The sequence below is a fragment of the Hemicordylus capensis genome, chromosome 1 (assembly GCF_027244095.1).
Source record: "Hemicordylus capensis ecotype Gifberg chromosome 1, rHemCap1.1.pri, whole genome shotgun sequence".
NCBI classification, from domain to species: Eukaryota; Metazoa; Chordata; class Lepidosauria; order Squamata; family Cordylidae; genus Hemicordylus; species Hemicordylus capensis.
In genome coordinates this window covers 421,787,400-421,803,491 of record NC_069657.1, presented here as the reverse complement: position 1 = coordinate 421,803,491, position 16,092 = coordinate 421,787,400, and the positions used below count along the sequence as shown (strand labels likewise).

The following is a 16,092-nucleotide window of genomic DNA, read 5'->3' as shown; positions in this document are numbered from 1 at the left end:
TTGCCTTTTCACGGGCTTATGCATCCAGAAAAGGCACTATGGGCAGGTTTTGCCCTCTGGGTGACCACCCATAGAAATAGTCATGGGGAGAGGCCTTATTTAAGACTTAAGGCATTTAATAAAATGCACTAGTTTACAAAACACTACCGAGTGCAACATAATGAAGACAATTTTTTAAAACTTATAATTATATGTTTATTTTTGTACTGTTTTGAGCACTCAAAACAGCATACAACATACATAAATTATATTAAAACTTTGGGGCACCAAATTGGTAAGGCTATTCAGGGTGGTTAAAAACCAAAATAGATTGCAAAGAGCTCCAAAAGGATTTTTCTAAGCTGAGTGAACAGGCAGCAAAATAGCAAATGTGGTTCAGTATAAATGAGTGTAAAGTGATGTACATTGGAGCATAGAATCCCAACTTCACTTATTTACTGATGAGCAGTAGCGACCAGTGCGGGTGCCGCTGTGGGATGGCGAGAGGCACTTTAAAGCATAAATCAGTAGGTGCTTACCTCAGCTACCACCCCACTTGAAAGCCTTTCTGAGAAGTTTACCACCCAGCACCTCCTGCGGCAGGGAATCGGCTCTGCCACTTACCTGGTGGGGGCCATTTGCATGGCCAGTAAATGCACTCCATGCATGTGCAGAGGCATGTGCAGAGGCAACAAGAGCCCTGGAAAGAGGCAATCCGTGAGAACTATATTTGCTTATCAAACTATTCCTCATTCGACTACAGGAAAATCACCATTTGAACTGCTGAGAGGACGTAAAGCTACCACCAAACGTATGCAATGGCAACAGCTGATAGGGCTTTCCATGCCATCCATCTGGAGGATGCAGAGATTTGTGATCAGGTAAGGGAGAAGCAACAAAAATATAAATTGTATGTGGATTGGAAATGGGGTATGAAACAGCAAATATAAATTGTATGTCAATACAAATACAAATTGTACAAATACAAATACAGTTGTACAAATACAATTAATGCAAATAGTACAAATACAATTAATGCAAATAATACAAATACAATTGATACAAATAATACAATTGAACAAATACAAATTGTATGTAAATACAAATATAAATTGTATGTGGATTGGAAACGGGGTGCGAAACAGCAAACATTTCAGGTAGGGGAAGTTGTTCAAGCACAGTTGCCTTATAAAGTGGAAAAGGGATGTTCCCAATATTCTGGACCAAAACAAATAGAGTAATTGAAATCCAAGGAGATTCTGTCATATTGGATGATGGAAAGAAATGGAACAGTTTAAGACTTTCAAGCATGGAAGAGTGTCCAGTTTGAGACTTTCCAGCATGAGACAAAATGGAAGGGCTTCTGATCTCAAGAGAGGAACTGAAGAGGAATTTGATCTTGCCTCCCATTTTGACCTCACAGATGAAGCTGATGAAAGTGATGGACAAACCTCAGTACCAGAAGAAAATTCAGAAATGGCTCCTGTGCCAGAGAACCCAAGACTTAGGAGAAGTGTGCGTGACAGGATACTACCTAAAAGATTTCAAGACTTTGTCACTAAATGTTAAATGAATTCAATCTTGGTTGTTATAAAGGGGAAGGATGTGTTGTATTCTATTTAGTAATCTCTTGTTTTTTGTTGTTTGGACGTTTGTCCCAGTGGGGATCCTGTAGTAGAGAGAGTGTGTGGGGGGTGGGGGCAGGGGCAGAGTCAGAAAGAGAGAAAGGAGAAAAATTGAATTGCCTCTGAATAAAACCAGCATAAGAACACTGTGTTTACAAGGGAAGCAGTTATAAAAAGGGTCATCCAATGAAACTGATCAAAAGGAGGTTTAGAATGGGCAGAAGGAAGTTCTTAATCACACAGTGCATAGACAGGATCTATACAATTAGTAGCCATACGATGTGAGGCCAGTTCAGACACTCCAAGAAAAAGGGAGATTGTACTCACATGCAGCATTCTGAGAGTGCACCAGCAAGCTTTGCCCTAGAGATGATGCTCCAAGAAGCATCACTTTTCCATGCTCACCACACTTACAGTGTTTGTCTGAAGAGGCAAATGCCATAAGTGTGATGGCGGTTACTTTCATGATCTCTGATGAATTTATTTGTTTCATTTGGCTCTGCAACTGAGAAGTGGATCAGCAATTACCTACAATGTAAAAGTAAAATCCAGCTTCTTCAAAAGGAAAAAGGCTCTAAACTTTTGTGAGATAACCATGAAATGGGTTGCAATCAGTGGTGCACCAAGGTGATTTTGGCGCCTGGATTGACCCCCACCATGAGCCCCCTCCACCACTGCAACCCCCACCGCCGCTGCAAGTTCTCCCATCACCACAACCCCTTCTGCTGCTGCGAGGCCCTGCTGCACCGAACCGTGGCTTTTCTGTAATTATAGCCGCCATGTACGCGGTTGGGGTGTGTGTGTGTGTGTGTGTGCGCCAAGCAGGCCTCCTGCCCTCCTGTGGCAGGGGCGGGTGAAGCAGCCACTGGGCCTGTCCTTCTGGCCCAGTGGCCCTTGAAAACTGTGAGGCGTGCCTGCGTAGTTTGAATAGATTGTTGCAAGCCTGTGACGTCATGGCAACGATCTATTTGAACTGTGCAGGTGCACCTCGCAGTTTTCAAGGGCTGCTGGACCAGACGGATAGGTGCAGTGGCCGCTCAGCTTGCTGCCACCATGGTGGTGGTGGGGAGACCTGTTTGCCTCACCTCTACTTCCTGGCCACATACATTGCAGTTAAAATTACAGAAAAGCCACAGTTCAGTGCAGTGGGGCAGTGGCAAAGTGAGGCATGCGGTGGAGGCAGGAGCCCCCCCGGTCATTTGGAGGCCCCCCTGGACCTTGGAGGCCACAGACCAGGGCCCCAAGGTCCGGGGGTAATAACACTTTTTGGTTGCAATTATTTCCTAGCGGCACGCATGCATTGTTTTATTTATTTATTTATTTATTTATTTATTTGATTTATTTGATTTCTATACCACCCTTCCAAAATGGCTCAGGGTAGTTCTCAGCATGATAAAAACAATTAAAACAAATTAACAATTAAAATCAAACTATTAAAACACAATAAAACAGCTAAAAGCCCTGAAAATCAGGGCAACAATTTAAAACAATGTAAAACAGTTAATCATTTAAAACCCTGGAAGGCCAGGCCAAATAGGTAGGTTTTAAGGGCTCTCCTGAAGGACGGCAATGATCTCAAATTATGAATTTCTGCCGGGAGTGCATTTCACAGCCCAGGAGCAGCTACAGAGAAGGCCTGTCTCTGCGTCACCACCAGACGAACCATTGGCAACTGGAGACAGACCTCCTCAGATGAACTTAACGTGCGGTGGGGATCATGTAAAAGAAGGCGCTCTCTTAGATAAGATATGTATACATTTGTGGGGAAGTTCTCAAGTTAAAGTTCATTTAGACAAACTCTTTTATGGCATTATAAAAATGAGAAGTTATCACAAACCATCATCAAAAATAACTCTAATCAGAATATTTGGAAAATACAGCATTTCCTGTAATTATTTTATAAAAATAGAATGTCACTTTTATTGCTGAGGCAGATGGAAAAAACTGACTGAACTAAGACACAGAGAGATTCCCTCGTGATGTTGCAAACTATCTCTCGGAGGTCCAGTTTCATTTTATTGTAAACAGAGCCCTGGCAGTCTGCCCAGATCTTCTGATGCTGTTAATCCTGCCCAGATTAATGCTGAGAATGTAAAGGATGTGTCCAAGGCCATGTAAGGCTTGGTTTTGGCCCCTGTGAACTGAACTACTATAAATGTTGGGCATGCAGAGACTCACACTAGGATATAAGGACCCCCAAGGCTTGTGATGGCAAGGCTAGGCCTAAGTAATTCACCCCAAAGGTCTGTGGTTTCCTTTGTCACATAAACTTCTGTTAAGACTGGTAATGTCTCCAATCAGATTTACAAACCTAACTGGTCATTTTGTAGTCACTGTTCTGCACCAGCTGGGCATTATGTTAGTTGGTATATTGCCCCCTAACCTGTGCAGATGAAACACTTTTCATTTTCCTTCCATGAGCACCTGATTAAGCCTTGCTGCTAGTTATCAGCCTAATTAGTATTTCTACCTTTGTTTAACAAGGGTTTGCTCTATAGCAAGAAAGTCAGGGGCGTAGCAAGGTTGGAATGGGACAAAAAGTGAAGATGGGCCCCAGCTCCCATGAGAAGAGCTCTGCTGGATCAGGCCCAAGGCCTATCTAGTCCAGCATCCTTTTTTGCACAGTGGCCCACCAGATGCCTCTGGGGAGCCCACAGGCAAGAGGTGAGGGCATGCCCTCTCTCCAGCTGTTGCTCCCCTGCAGCTGGTATCGAGAGGCATCATGCCTCTGTGGCTGGAGGTGGCCTATAGCCACCAGTCTAGTGGCCATTGAGAGACCTGTCCTCCATGAATTTGTCTAAGCCCTTCTTAAATCTATCCAACCAGGTGGCTGTCACCACATCCAATGGCAGATAATTCCATAGGTTGATTATGCGTTGTGTGAAAAAGTACAGTACTTCCTTTGTTGGTCCTGAATTTCCCAACCTTCAGTTTCATGGGATGACCCCTTTTTCTCTCTCCACTCTCTGCATAATTTTATACACCTCGACCATGTCTTCCCTTAGTCACCCCTTTTCTAAACTAAAGAGCCCCAGATGCTGTAGCCTTGCCTCACAAGGAAGGTGCTCCAGGCCCCGATCATCTTGATTGCCCTCTTCTTCACCTGGTCCCCACTGCCTTCTTCAGAGAGGGAAAGCAAAAAGCAAGCTTTTACCCAGCCGGTGCCTCCCTTCAGGGGCTCAGGGACATTTGTCCCCTACCCTATTCGATTGTAGCTGAACCCCTGAAGAAAGCTCTTTTGAATGGAGCTCGGCCTTTGAAAAATGCTGACTGGAAAAGCCTTGTTTTGCATTATCTTGAAACTTCATCTCATCTCATCTCATCTCATCAAATTTTATTCCATCTTCCTGATTCAAGCCTTTTCATTTACCATCTTCCTACCTCTTCTGTATTCAGCCCTGTGCATTTACAAGTTGTTTGCTGTTTAAGTAAGTTGCGTTTTCTGTGGCTTATGTACAGCACAGCAAGCTGCGCACCCAAGAGACATGTGAGCAACTGGCTGCATGGAAATCACCATTCCATCTGTGCTGCTAGCGAAGGCAGGAGAGACTCAGTGTGTGTGTCAATGCAGCTCCATTCAACTCCCAGCATTCCCAATGGTGCAACACTGATAATGCACAGTGTGATTTATAAAAAGCCTCTTCTGTCTTCGCTAGAAGCAACTACTTTGGCTTTCCTGGGCACCTTAATTGAGTGGATAGGGTAGTTTGCACCAACTTAGGGATGATCCGTTCCATCCTGATCCCTTAAACACCACCCAAGAGTCCGCCTACATTGGGTGTACAAGAGAGTCCATATATGCTTTGTGCACATGCACGTTTCCCCCTCAACCTATCAACCCCAGCAGTATTTCTTAGACACTTCTTAAATAATTTTTTTTGGATACAAGCCTGTGCTTTCCCCAGTTGGAACTGGGTCTCTCTCCTTCACAGCATCTGTAGAGTCCACTGCATGCTGGTCTTCCACATTCAGGCTGCACTCGCACATAATGTGGAACTGCAGGTTCAATGGGCCCACGATTCCTCTCCCTTCTCTTCCCCTCTCCTGTCCACATTCACATGTAATGGACAGGAGGTGAACTGCAGTCACGGAGACTGCAGAGAGGAGGGGGAACTGGCTGCATGGGCTTCCTTATTGACTGAAGGACAGCCCCAGTAGCCAATCGCAGCCAGAGTGAGGAAGGAGCTTCCTCCCTTAACTCTGGTTGTCGTAGAGGGTGACTGTGATGCCACATTCGGATGTAACACTGGCACCGCAAAACAGGAGTTAAAGACAGTGAAGCTCACTACAAACCGAAGGTACAAATCGAAGTCTGGGGAGGGAAACCACAGGTAGATTTTCAGTCCAAACTGCATTTTCATGCATTTGGACGTACACAAATTTCAACCAGAGGCCCCTTCAACTCCGGTTTCGAGTTACGTGTGAATGCGACTTCAGTCTGTTTCCACTGGGTTTGCACCATTTTTTAATTACAAAAGTCAATGAATATCAAAGAAGGGGAAAACTGGTTGTTTCAATCCACCGAGGGCCTGCAGTTTGAGAAGTCGCAGACTCCTTAATAGAAGGTAAAGAAGGCTGCTTCTTTTTTCCACTCCTCTTGAACGGCTTGGCTAGCTCTTGGCAGTGATTGCAGGGCGGCTTGAAGCAGCTGGCAAGCGCTTATTAGCATAACAAAGAACTGTATTATAGCATTGTTCAGTACACTTGTGAGCCTTCGGAATATCTTGAATCTGATGTGTGTTTTACACATATTTGAATTCCATTTAGAACTGGACAAAGCTAAAGTGTGCATTTGGACATCCATGGGAGAAAAATTATAGCTTTCCCCCATTACTGCCACTGATGTTGAGATATGCTCATCTGCAAATAGCTGCAGCTCATGGTCATGTTTGCCCTCCACCCGGATCATTACAACTGCTGGGGGCATATGCATGTGAACAGAGGCCTTTCCAGACCTTGTAGATAGGAATGCATTTCTAAAAGGAGGAATTGGTGCTGAGCAGGGCTGGCCTAAGATATTGTGGTGCCTGAGATGAGGCACCAAATGCTGCTTTGCCCAATGACTGGTGGGGGCCAGCACCATTTCAGAACAAGCTTTGATAGTGGTGCTGGGATGTGGAGGAGGGACATTATCAGCAGCCTCCTCTTCTCTCATCTTGTTCTTGCAAGCGTTGGGAGGGGAGACTTTCTTTGCAAAGCTTGCAAGGGTCAAATAGGTCCTGAGGAGCTACTCCATTGGTGGCAGTAGGGGGCATCTCACCACCCTACTGGTGCCCCAATAATCTGCTGCCTGAGGAGACCTCATGAGCCCCACCTTGCCTCATGAAAGAGGTGCTGGGGTTGAAACCTAGAAGATATATGTGTTTATTATTTTGAAGCCCTGCCTGATTTATGCCTATGTATGTGCTCATGTGCACATATCTGTGAGTTTGGGTTCCACATATTCTGAGGCTGAGCCTTGGCATTCGGAACAGAATCCAGGGCTGAGCTGGGTTCAAATGAAGGCCTGCTCTTGGATTCGCATTATACACTCATGCCGTAATCAGTCCATCATGGGCAAACTTCTCTCTCTCTCTCTCACTCATGGATATTGCTTCCATGAATTCAAGAGGTTTCAGTGAAGGATACATCATATGTATAATGTAAGTTTAAGAGACACTGGTGGCTGTGACAATTGCAATCACTTAAAAAATATTACAGATCTGCTCTTTTTGATCAAAAGAAGTAGTAAGACTGATTGAAATCTATACTGCAGTCACTTCAGCGGTCAGTTGTGGTCCTATGGAAGTGTTGAGATATCTTCTGGAAGTTCATCAGTGGGACTTGCAAGTCATCAGGGAGTGTGGTCAATAAATATCTGCTGCAGAGGGTGTGCCTAGCAGGTGTGGTCCTATTTCTGTCTTGTGTGTTCCCTGAATGCGAGGGTGGGGGAGGGGGATTAGTGAGCAGTCCTACTTTTTATCTCCACCATCCGTGCTGTAAAAGCTATATTTTTGCACATTTCTGCTCATCAAGCTGCTGTGAATCATGACGCAAAAGCAGGCCAGGCTATTTTTTCTGATCAGCTGGTGATCCCAGTCATGTTCCATTAGGGTTGCCAATTCTTCAACTGGCCACTATAGCTGTGCATTTAACAGAAGCTTAATGTGCAGATTTTAGCAGATGCTAATACTTTTCATGCTACAAAAATCTTCACCTATTGAATCTCACCCCCAATAAAGATGTTGTGCATCATCCAGATGGTGGGGAGTGGGGGGAGGCTAGTTCAAGGTTTCTGGTCAGATGGCAACCCTACTCAGTTCTCATACATGTGTGCAACTAAAACACAACACAGATTTTATTTCCAGAGTTCCCTCTATACCATTGCGCACCATTAACTGTGCAGATACCTTTAGATGCTTCAAACAATATCATAAATGCATTGTTCCTTTCTTTTCAAGTCCTCACTTCCGGTGCATGTGAGGGCTTCTCATAAAGTGATAGACACAATTTCTTTATGGCTTCATTCGGACATAACACAAAACCGGAGTTAAACGGGGCAGAAGTTGGAACGCCGTTATATTCTAATGTGTGCAACTGTGGTTTTGAGCCAAAAGAGACCAGCAGGTTGCCTCGCCAAACTCCAATTTGAACCTTTGGTTTGTAGTATGTTTCACCACCCCAACCTGAGTTTTGGTGGTGGCAGCGTTACATCTGAACACAGATGCCACCATAACTGCGGTTTTGTGCTGATTTTGGAACCATAACGTAGGAACATAGGAAGTTGCCATATATCAAGTCAGATCATAGATCCATCTAGTTCAGCATTGTCTACACAGACCTGCAGCGACTTCTCCAAGGTTGTAGGCAGGAATCTCTCTTAGCCCTATCTTGGAGGTGCTGCCAGGAAGGGAGCTTGGAACCTTCTGCTCTTCTCAGAGCAGTGGCTCCATCCCCTAAGGGGAATATCTTACAGTGCTCACACATCTAGACTCCCATTCATATGCAACCAGGGTGGACCTTGCTTACTAAGGAGACAAGTCATGTTTGTTATCGCAAGACCAGCTCTCCACCTCCTAATAATAGTGAAGGTGGCCCAGAGCTGTCCAGGAACAGAGTAGCTCTATGCATGCCGCAGCTCTCACTGGCCACCTCTCAGATAAAGCACTATGCCCCTGCTGTTCTCCTTTCTCTTCCCGATTATACCTGGCAACAGTGATGACATGGCTCTGCACTCAGAATATTTAAAGAAACACTACCCTTGCACATTTTGCCAGCTTTCTGCCACTTTCAAGGGGAACTGTGTGCGCCCCTCAAACAAAAATATGGGAAAGAAAGACAGGGATGGTGAAAAGTAGGGAAGCAAGCCCACTCACCACTGCACATGTTGCACCATTTAACCCATACTGGCGACTGTCTGTGCAGAAACACAGATGCACCCAACATAGCACTGCACACCCCAACAGCCCCCTCTTTGGGATTGCCATGCCTCCAAGAAAGTTTGGGTCTGGGTGTGTTCCTAACACAACGATGCCCCTCACTGGACAACCTGTGATGCCATCCCATGCACCCCCAGCATAGGCAGCCTGGCATAGAAAAAGATGGTACCTGCACAAAAGGTGTCCTGGCGTGCACATTCCCAGATGTTATTGACTACAACTCCCATAACCCCAGCCAAAGGCCACTGTAGTTGGGAATGATGGGAGTTGTGATCAACAACATCTGGGGATCTCTGTTAGAGGGGACACTGGTGTGCACCAACAAAAGTTCCTATTGTCGGAGTCCTGGGCAGATGGAAGGTGGTGGACATGGGGTGCCAATGCACCAACAGCCTCTTCTCCTGATGGTGAATAGAAGACTTTGCTGCTGTTAAAAGCAGGGGGCACAGCTTGGCATTGCTGTGCTCTCCTTGCAGTATTTTGAAAACAGTTTTGTGTTGACATACTTCCTCCTGGCTAATGTGAGATGGCTGAATTACTTTGGGTTGCCACCGTGGGCATACACAGTAGGAACCTTCTCCTGCTCCAAGTATAGGGCACAGATGTAGAGCCAGGGAGACACCTTGCTCAGCTCCCCCCACCCCACCACACACACACCTTATTATCCTGGCCAGCCACAACCTATGCAGGAAGAACCTGAGAGAACTGCCATGCCCGCCATGCCCATGGACAAGCCAGATCCTGCCCCACCCAGGCCAATGACCAATGCAGCAGCACAACAGGCGGTGTGTAGGTCCAGCTTGCCAAGGGCCTAATAATGTGGCACGCTGAGAGCTCAAAGGCCACCTGTAAGCTGTTGAGGGTTAAAGCGCGAAGAAGACAGTCGGGTCTCGTAAGAGACCACAGCTCAGACAGCGCTGGACTAGGGACAGGTGTCTGAATGAACAGTGCGGGCCTACAAAGAGGTCTCAGATTGCACTGTGAGGGAACTAGTGGGTGCCATGGAGTGGTCTGATGCAGTAGCTGATAGAAGGTTTGAGTGGGACACTGCCTACCTCAAACGCATGGCCAATACTATTTCTAGAACAGCCAATCAGATGCCACCTCACAGAGAAGAGCTGGTCTTGTGGTAGCAAGCATGATTTGTCCCCTTAGCTAAGCAGGGTCTGCCCTGGTTGCATTTGAATGGGAGACTTGGTGTGAGAGCACTGTAAGATCAGGCTCTAGGCCCCTGATCATGTTGGTTGCCCTCTTCTGCACCTTTACCAGTTCTACAATGTCCTTTTTTAGATGTGGTGACCAGAATTGTATGCAGTACTCCAGGTGTGGCCGCACCATAGTTTAGTATAAGGGCATTATAGTATTAGCAGTTTTGTTTTCAATCCCCTTCCTAATGATCCCTAGGATGGAATTGGCCTTTTTCACAGCTGCCCCACATTGAGTCAACACTTTCAAAGAGCTGTCCACCATGACCCCTAAATCCCTCTCTTGGTCAGTCACCAACAGCTCAGATCCCATCAGTGTATACTTGAAGTTGGGGTAAAGCGATGTGCATCGCTTTACGCTTGCCAACAATGAACCACATTTGCCATTTTGTCGCCCACTCCCCCAGTTTGGAGAGATCCTTTTGGAGCCCCTCACAATCCGTTTCTGATTTCACTACCTGAAAGCATTTAGTATCATCTTTAAATTTGGCCACCTTGCTGCTTACCCCTACTTCTAGATGATCTATGAATTAATTAAAAAGCACCAGCCCCTCACTGGAGGACCCCACTTCTTACTTCCCTCCATTGTGAAAACTCTCCATTTTTACCTACCCTCTGTTTCCTGTCTTTCAACCAGTTAGCAATCCACACATGTACTTGTCTCCTTATCCCACGACTGCTAAGTTTCGTCAGGAGTCTTTGATGAGGAATTTTGTCGAAAGCTTTTTGGAAGTCCAGGTATACTATGTTAACTGGATCACCTTGATCCACACACTTGTTTGTACTCTCAAAGAACTCCAAAAGGTTGGTGAGGCAAGATTTACCTTTGCAGAAGCTATGCTGGTTCTCTCCCAGAAGGGCCTGTTCTTCTATGTGTTTTACAGTTTTATCCTTGAGGATGCTTTCCATCAATCTGCCTGGAACAGATGTTAAGCTAACTGGCCTGTAATTTCCCAGATCCAGTGACATAATTGCAAATTCAGACGTGCAGGCGCTCTCCATGACAGCCGCCATGGCCATGACCATGCCCACTGTGACAGCCAGAGAAGCACCAGTGCTCCGTCCCTGTGCATCCCCCCTCCACTACACCGCTGTTGAGTTCTTTTGCAGATCAAAATGTACATAGAGCTTATGAGCAGGCACAATCAGCAGACCAGGCCCCCAAACCTTGTGTATGCCTTGTAGATGCATACACAAAGGTCTTTCATATCAAATCTCTTACTCTCACTGACTTACATACTCTGTAGCATCGTGCTGATGGAAGAGCAGTGGGAGCACACTGACTCTGTGAGTCTGGAAAGCCTGTGTACACTGTTAGAAAATGTGCAGAGCCTCAGTGGCTCCTTAGGACTGTGTCACAGCTGTAGTGTTGCTGTTCCCATTGGGAATCAGGGGTGCCATTACAGTGGTGATGCAATCCTTAGGAGCCATGGAGGCTCTGTGTGTTTGCTAGCAGTGCTGATCGGCTTTCCAGACTCACAGAGCATGTCCTGCTCTTCCATCAGCAGGGTGCTGTACAGTATGTAAGTCAGTGAAACACTGCAACCAACACAGAGAGAAAGCAAAGGAGAAAGCTGCATCTGTTACATTTCTGTCAGTCGTTCAGCTCTTAAACGCACAGGAGCTCTGATAGAAAAAAGGTGGCAACCCTCACAAAGGGGTTGCAAACTATGCACAGCGGGACAGGACAACACAGGACTACCGTTTGGTCATCAGCCACTTGGCACAGTGCAACTGCCTGCTGAGAGGCGGGCAGGAGCTGAGCTCATGGCAGGTATGGGACCTGGTGCAAATGCACCTCCCAAAGGCTACCTATAAGAGCTGCCTATGGGGATTGCTAGGTAATGGAAATCTAGGTTATTCTCTGTCAAGGCAGCTGCTCAGGGAAATTACACATACCAGGATTTAGAGACGCTGCAGGAAATGAAGTGAGAGAAGCAGAGCGATCAATGGCGCAGCGTCTTGAAGCTGATCCTCCCTTGGGTCCAATGGCTGTCAGATATGTTTGCTGAACACAGATGCTTCATGCTTTCAGAATGAGGGATTTAAAACCTAAACCCTCGTCTGAGACTTTTCTCTCCTGCCCCAGATCAAGAGTCCCTGACAGGGCAGGAAAAAAGTAAATCCCAGATTAGGTGACAAGTTCTGTCAGCCCCCCTAGGATGTGCATGTGGTAGCGGAGGGTGCGGGGTGTCTTGTCACCCATTCATATTAATTATTCTTGTCAGGCTGAAATATACTTTACCAAAATGCTCTCTGCATAAGGGCAACAAAGAGGCATGACTGAGTTCACAGCACAGCAAGCAGATCAACCGTCCCTTTGCACCAAAATGCTTAAATGCATATTTTTGTCCCTTTGCATGAGCATTCTCAAATGCATATTTTAAAAATATATGTGCCCAAGACCAGATGCTCTGGACTGCTTTGTCCACAGTGTTTTTCATACATAGAGACCATAAGAAGAGCCCTGCTGGATCAGACCAAAAGTCCACAGTTGCAGCACGGTTGTGTGGGCAGCCCATGCCATGAAAGAGAAGGTTGCTTTGCCATAGGGTAGGTTGGTAAGAACATAAGCAAAAGCCCTGCTGGATCAGAACAAAGGTCCATCTAGTCCAGCATCCTGCTTCCCATTTTGGACAACAAGATGCCTCCAGGAGGAGAGCTGGTCTTGTGATAACAAGCATGAATTGTCCCCTTAGCTAAGCAGGGTCTGCCCTGGTTTGTGTTTGAATGGGAGACTACTTGTGTGAGCACTGTAAGGTATTCCCCTTAGGGGATGGGCCTGCTCTGGGAAATGCACCTGCATGTTTGCATGCAGAAGGCTCCAAGTTCCCTCCCTGGCAGCATCTCCAAGTTAGGGCTGAAAGAGACTCCTGCCTACAACCTTGGAGAAGCCACTGCCAGTCTGTGAAGACAATAGTGAGCTAGATGGACCCATGGTCAGACTTGGTCTAAGGCAGCTTCCTACAGGTCTTGAGAGCAATAGCCCCGCCCCACCCCCGCAATATTGCTGTTCCTAGCAAGAGATATGCAGAGGGCGGCATCCTGCCTCTGGAACCTCCATCTTGCTATCAGCATTGATAGCCTTTGATAGAGCTCCCATGCATTTGTCTAATCCCCCTTATATGACAGATATTTATATACTGCTTTTCAACAAAAGTTCACAAAGCAGTTGACATAAATTTAAATAATTAAATAAAATGGTCCTCACAATCTAAAAAAGAAACACGATAGACACCAGCAACAGACACTGGAGGGATACTGTGCTGGGGGTGGAGAAGGCCAGTTGCTCTCTCCCTGCTACATAAATCACTACTTTTGAAAGGTACCTTTCTGCTCATGTTGCAGGGGAGCTGACTTTATTTAGCAGAGGGAGAATAACTGGCCTTATCCACCCCCAGCACAGTACCTCCAGTGACTGTTGCTGGTGTGTATCTTGTGTGTTTTTTTAGAATGTGAGCCCTTTGGAGGCAGGGATCCATCTTATTTATTTATTATTTCTCTGTGATAACCGCCCTGAGCCATTTTTGGAGGGGCGGTATAGAAATCGAATTATTATTATTATTATTATTATTATTATTATTATTAACAATAAAGCCTTCTACGCCCATGGTCATAATTATACCTTGTGACAGTGAATTCCTTAAAGAATTCTATTGTGCAAATAAGTGGGTTTTTCCCAATCTACTGCCAATGACTGACATCTAGCACATCATTACATCTCTGTAACACTCCACTGTGGGGCTGCTGCACCCTTCGAAGGCAGCATAGGGGCTGTGCAAAATGGGACTGGGGAAATCTGTGGAAGTGCTGCTTGTATAACCACCTGTTTTGTGCAGCCCTGATGGTGCTTTGAAGGGTGCAGCAGCCCCAAAGCGCAGAGTTACAGAGACGTAACGCTGTGCTGGATGTCGGCCATTCAGTTTTATTGGATGATCCTGAATGCTAGTTGGGATAGGAAGAGAAATGTCTCTTTCTCCACACCATGCATAACTTTATAAATATGTATCATACCTTACCTATTTTCTCCTCTAAATTAAAAAGTCCCGGATGCTTTCCTGATAGGGAAGGTGCTTCAACTCCGTGATCTAATCTGCAAGACAATTTATGTATGAGAAAATGTATATGCTGCCATTTGTGAATTATGGCATGAATGTCTATTATTTTGCTGTGAAGACAGAGCTCTGGACACGGACGCACATACAACCTTTCAAAGAATTGCTCTCCTCTCTCTACTGCCCAGAAGCTGCTGCTGTTTTGTCCAGTGTGTCTCACTAATCCTTGCTGCACCTTGCTCCTTGGACTTTGCCTCCCAAATAATCCTCACTGGGTCTGACAGGTGGTCCCAGTAAAGAATTCCAAGATTAAAGGGTAGCCACTATTCAGGGACAACAACCTGAGTCAATTGAAGGATCAAAAATACCTCGAGAGACAGGCTGCAGAAGAATGATTGTTAGATGGAATTTGAGCTGTTTTGTTTGAGCCATTTCAACGAGACTGGACAAGAAGGCAGAGAAGTAGACGTAATGAACACTTCCGCACTTGCCCTCAGGGAGGGACGACCTGACCTAATAGCTCTTTTCTTACTTTAATCTCTCTGATCTTGCCGTTAATCATCACCTGTGAAATCCTTGCTCTGAGGCAATGAGATAATTTCTCTTGTGGCCAAAACATTTGTTAAATCTTTGTCTAATAAGAGGAGCTTAATATTTAACAACAAAGTGAAAGCCTGGGCGTGTCTCTGAAAAGCTAAAACCACAGGGAGCCTATGAAGTCAACCATTGCAGCCCTATTTTTGATTTGAACCCCGTTTTTGCACTGAAGGTGCACTTCCTTGTTTCTCTCTTGATTTTGTGACTGCTCTTAAATAGGCAAGCTTGATGCATAACATTTATCAGAATTGTGTTCTAGCTGACCTGGAACTGACCAAGCTTATCTATGATTCAAAGAATTCTGTCCTCAATCATTTTTAGCTGTATGAAAGAAAAAGAAGTTTATTTTTTTAATTGGTTCTTTCACACTCAGGATCAGTTTTGTCATTCTGCAGAATCTAGCGGGCAAGCTTTTCTTGGATTGTTCCATTTCAGGGTGACAGTTTGTGTGAGAGAGAGCATCATCTGCTGGGAGAGAATTCAGACATGCAACCCTCACCTGCAACGTGAAATTGTACAGATGTGGGGGTGGGGGGAGGTGAGTCAACCACCTAAAATTCACATCATTTGCATGAGTGCTGGTTCCATAGTAGTGAAATCCACCTAAAGTAAACTTGTGTTAACTTTCTCAAGTAAAAAAAAGTATTGGGAAATGACCCTTGGTTTATCTGATTCAGGCTGGCCGTGCCCCATTTACAAAACATATAAAAGTAAAGAATATAGCGACTGGGTCCATTTTTGAATCTTCTGAATAGCTGTTCTTTTTAACAACTTGGTGGATTCATACCCGCCAACATGTCCCTATTTTCCCATTCATCTGAACAGAGAAATAGGGACATGTTGGTAGGTAGCTTTAACACTCCCACAGTTTGACCATGAGTTAGACTTTTTTTGTGTGTTATTGTTGTCATTGGGTTTCTTTTCATTTGTAGTTTTCTTTCTTTCTTTCTTTCTTTCTTTCTTTCTTTCTTTCTTTCTTTCTTTCTTTCTTTCTTTTTTTTGCCTTTTCAGATCCAGCGCAGAGGAGGAAATCTAGGGTAAATGCACAATAACATATATGTCTGGAGGATTAGCTGTCTCTTGTCCAGAAATGCCACACCTCGTAATTAGAGATGCTGTTAGTCTGTGACACAGGAATGTGTAGGGTGTGGGCCCTCTCAAATTTACAGGCTTTGGGATTTATGAAAGAGCCTGAACCCTCTCGGAGCTACAG

General features: G+C 45.3%; 1 protein-coding gene across 1 annotated transcript in view; it reads left to right on the top strand.

The window, feature by feature from the left end:
- The first annotated feature begins 789 nt into the window (after positions 1 to 789).
- The window catches only part of HHAT (hedgehog acyltransferase), a 476,499-nt gene continuing 461,196 nt past the window's right edge, over positions 790 to 16,092 (top strand). The window contains exon 1 of the mRNA XM_053310551.1: positions 790 to 860. The gene's annotated coding sequence lies outside the window, so the exon portion shown is untranslated. The remainder of the gene's footprint in view (positions 861 to 16,092) is intronic.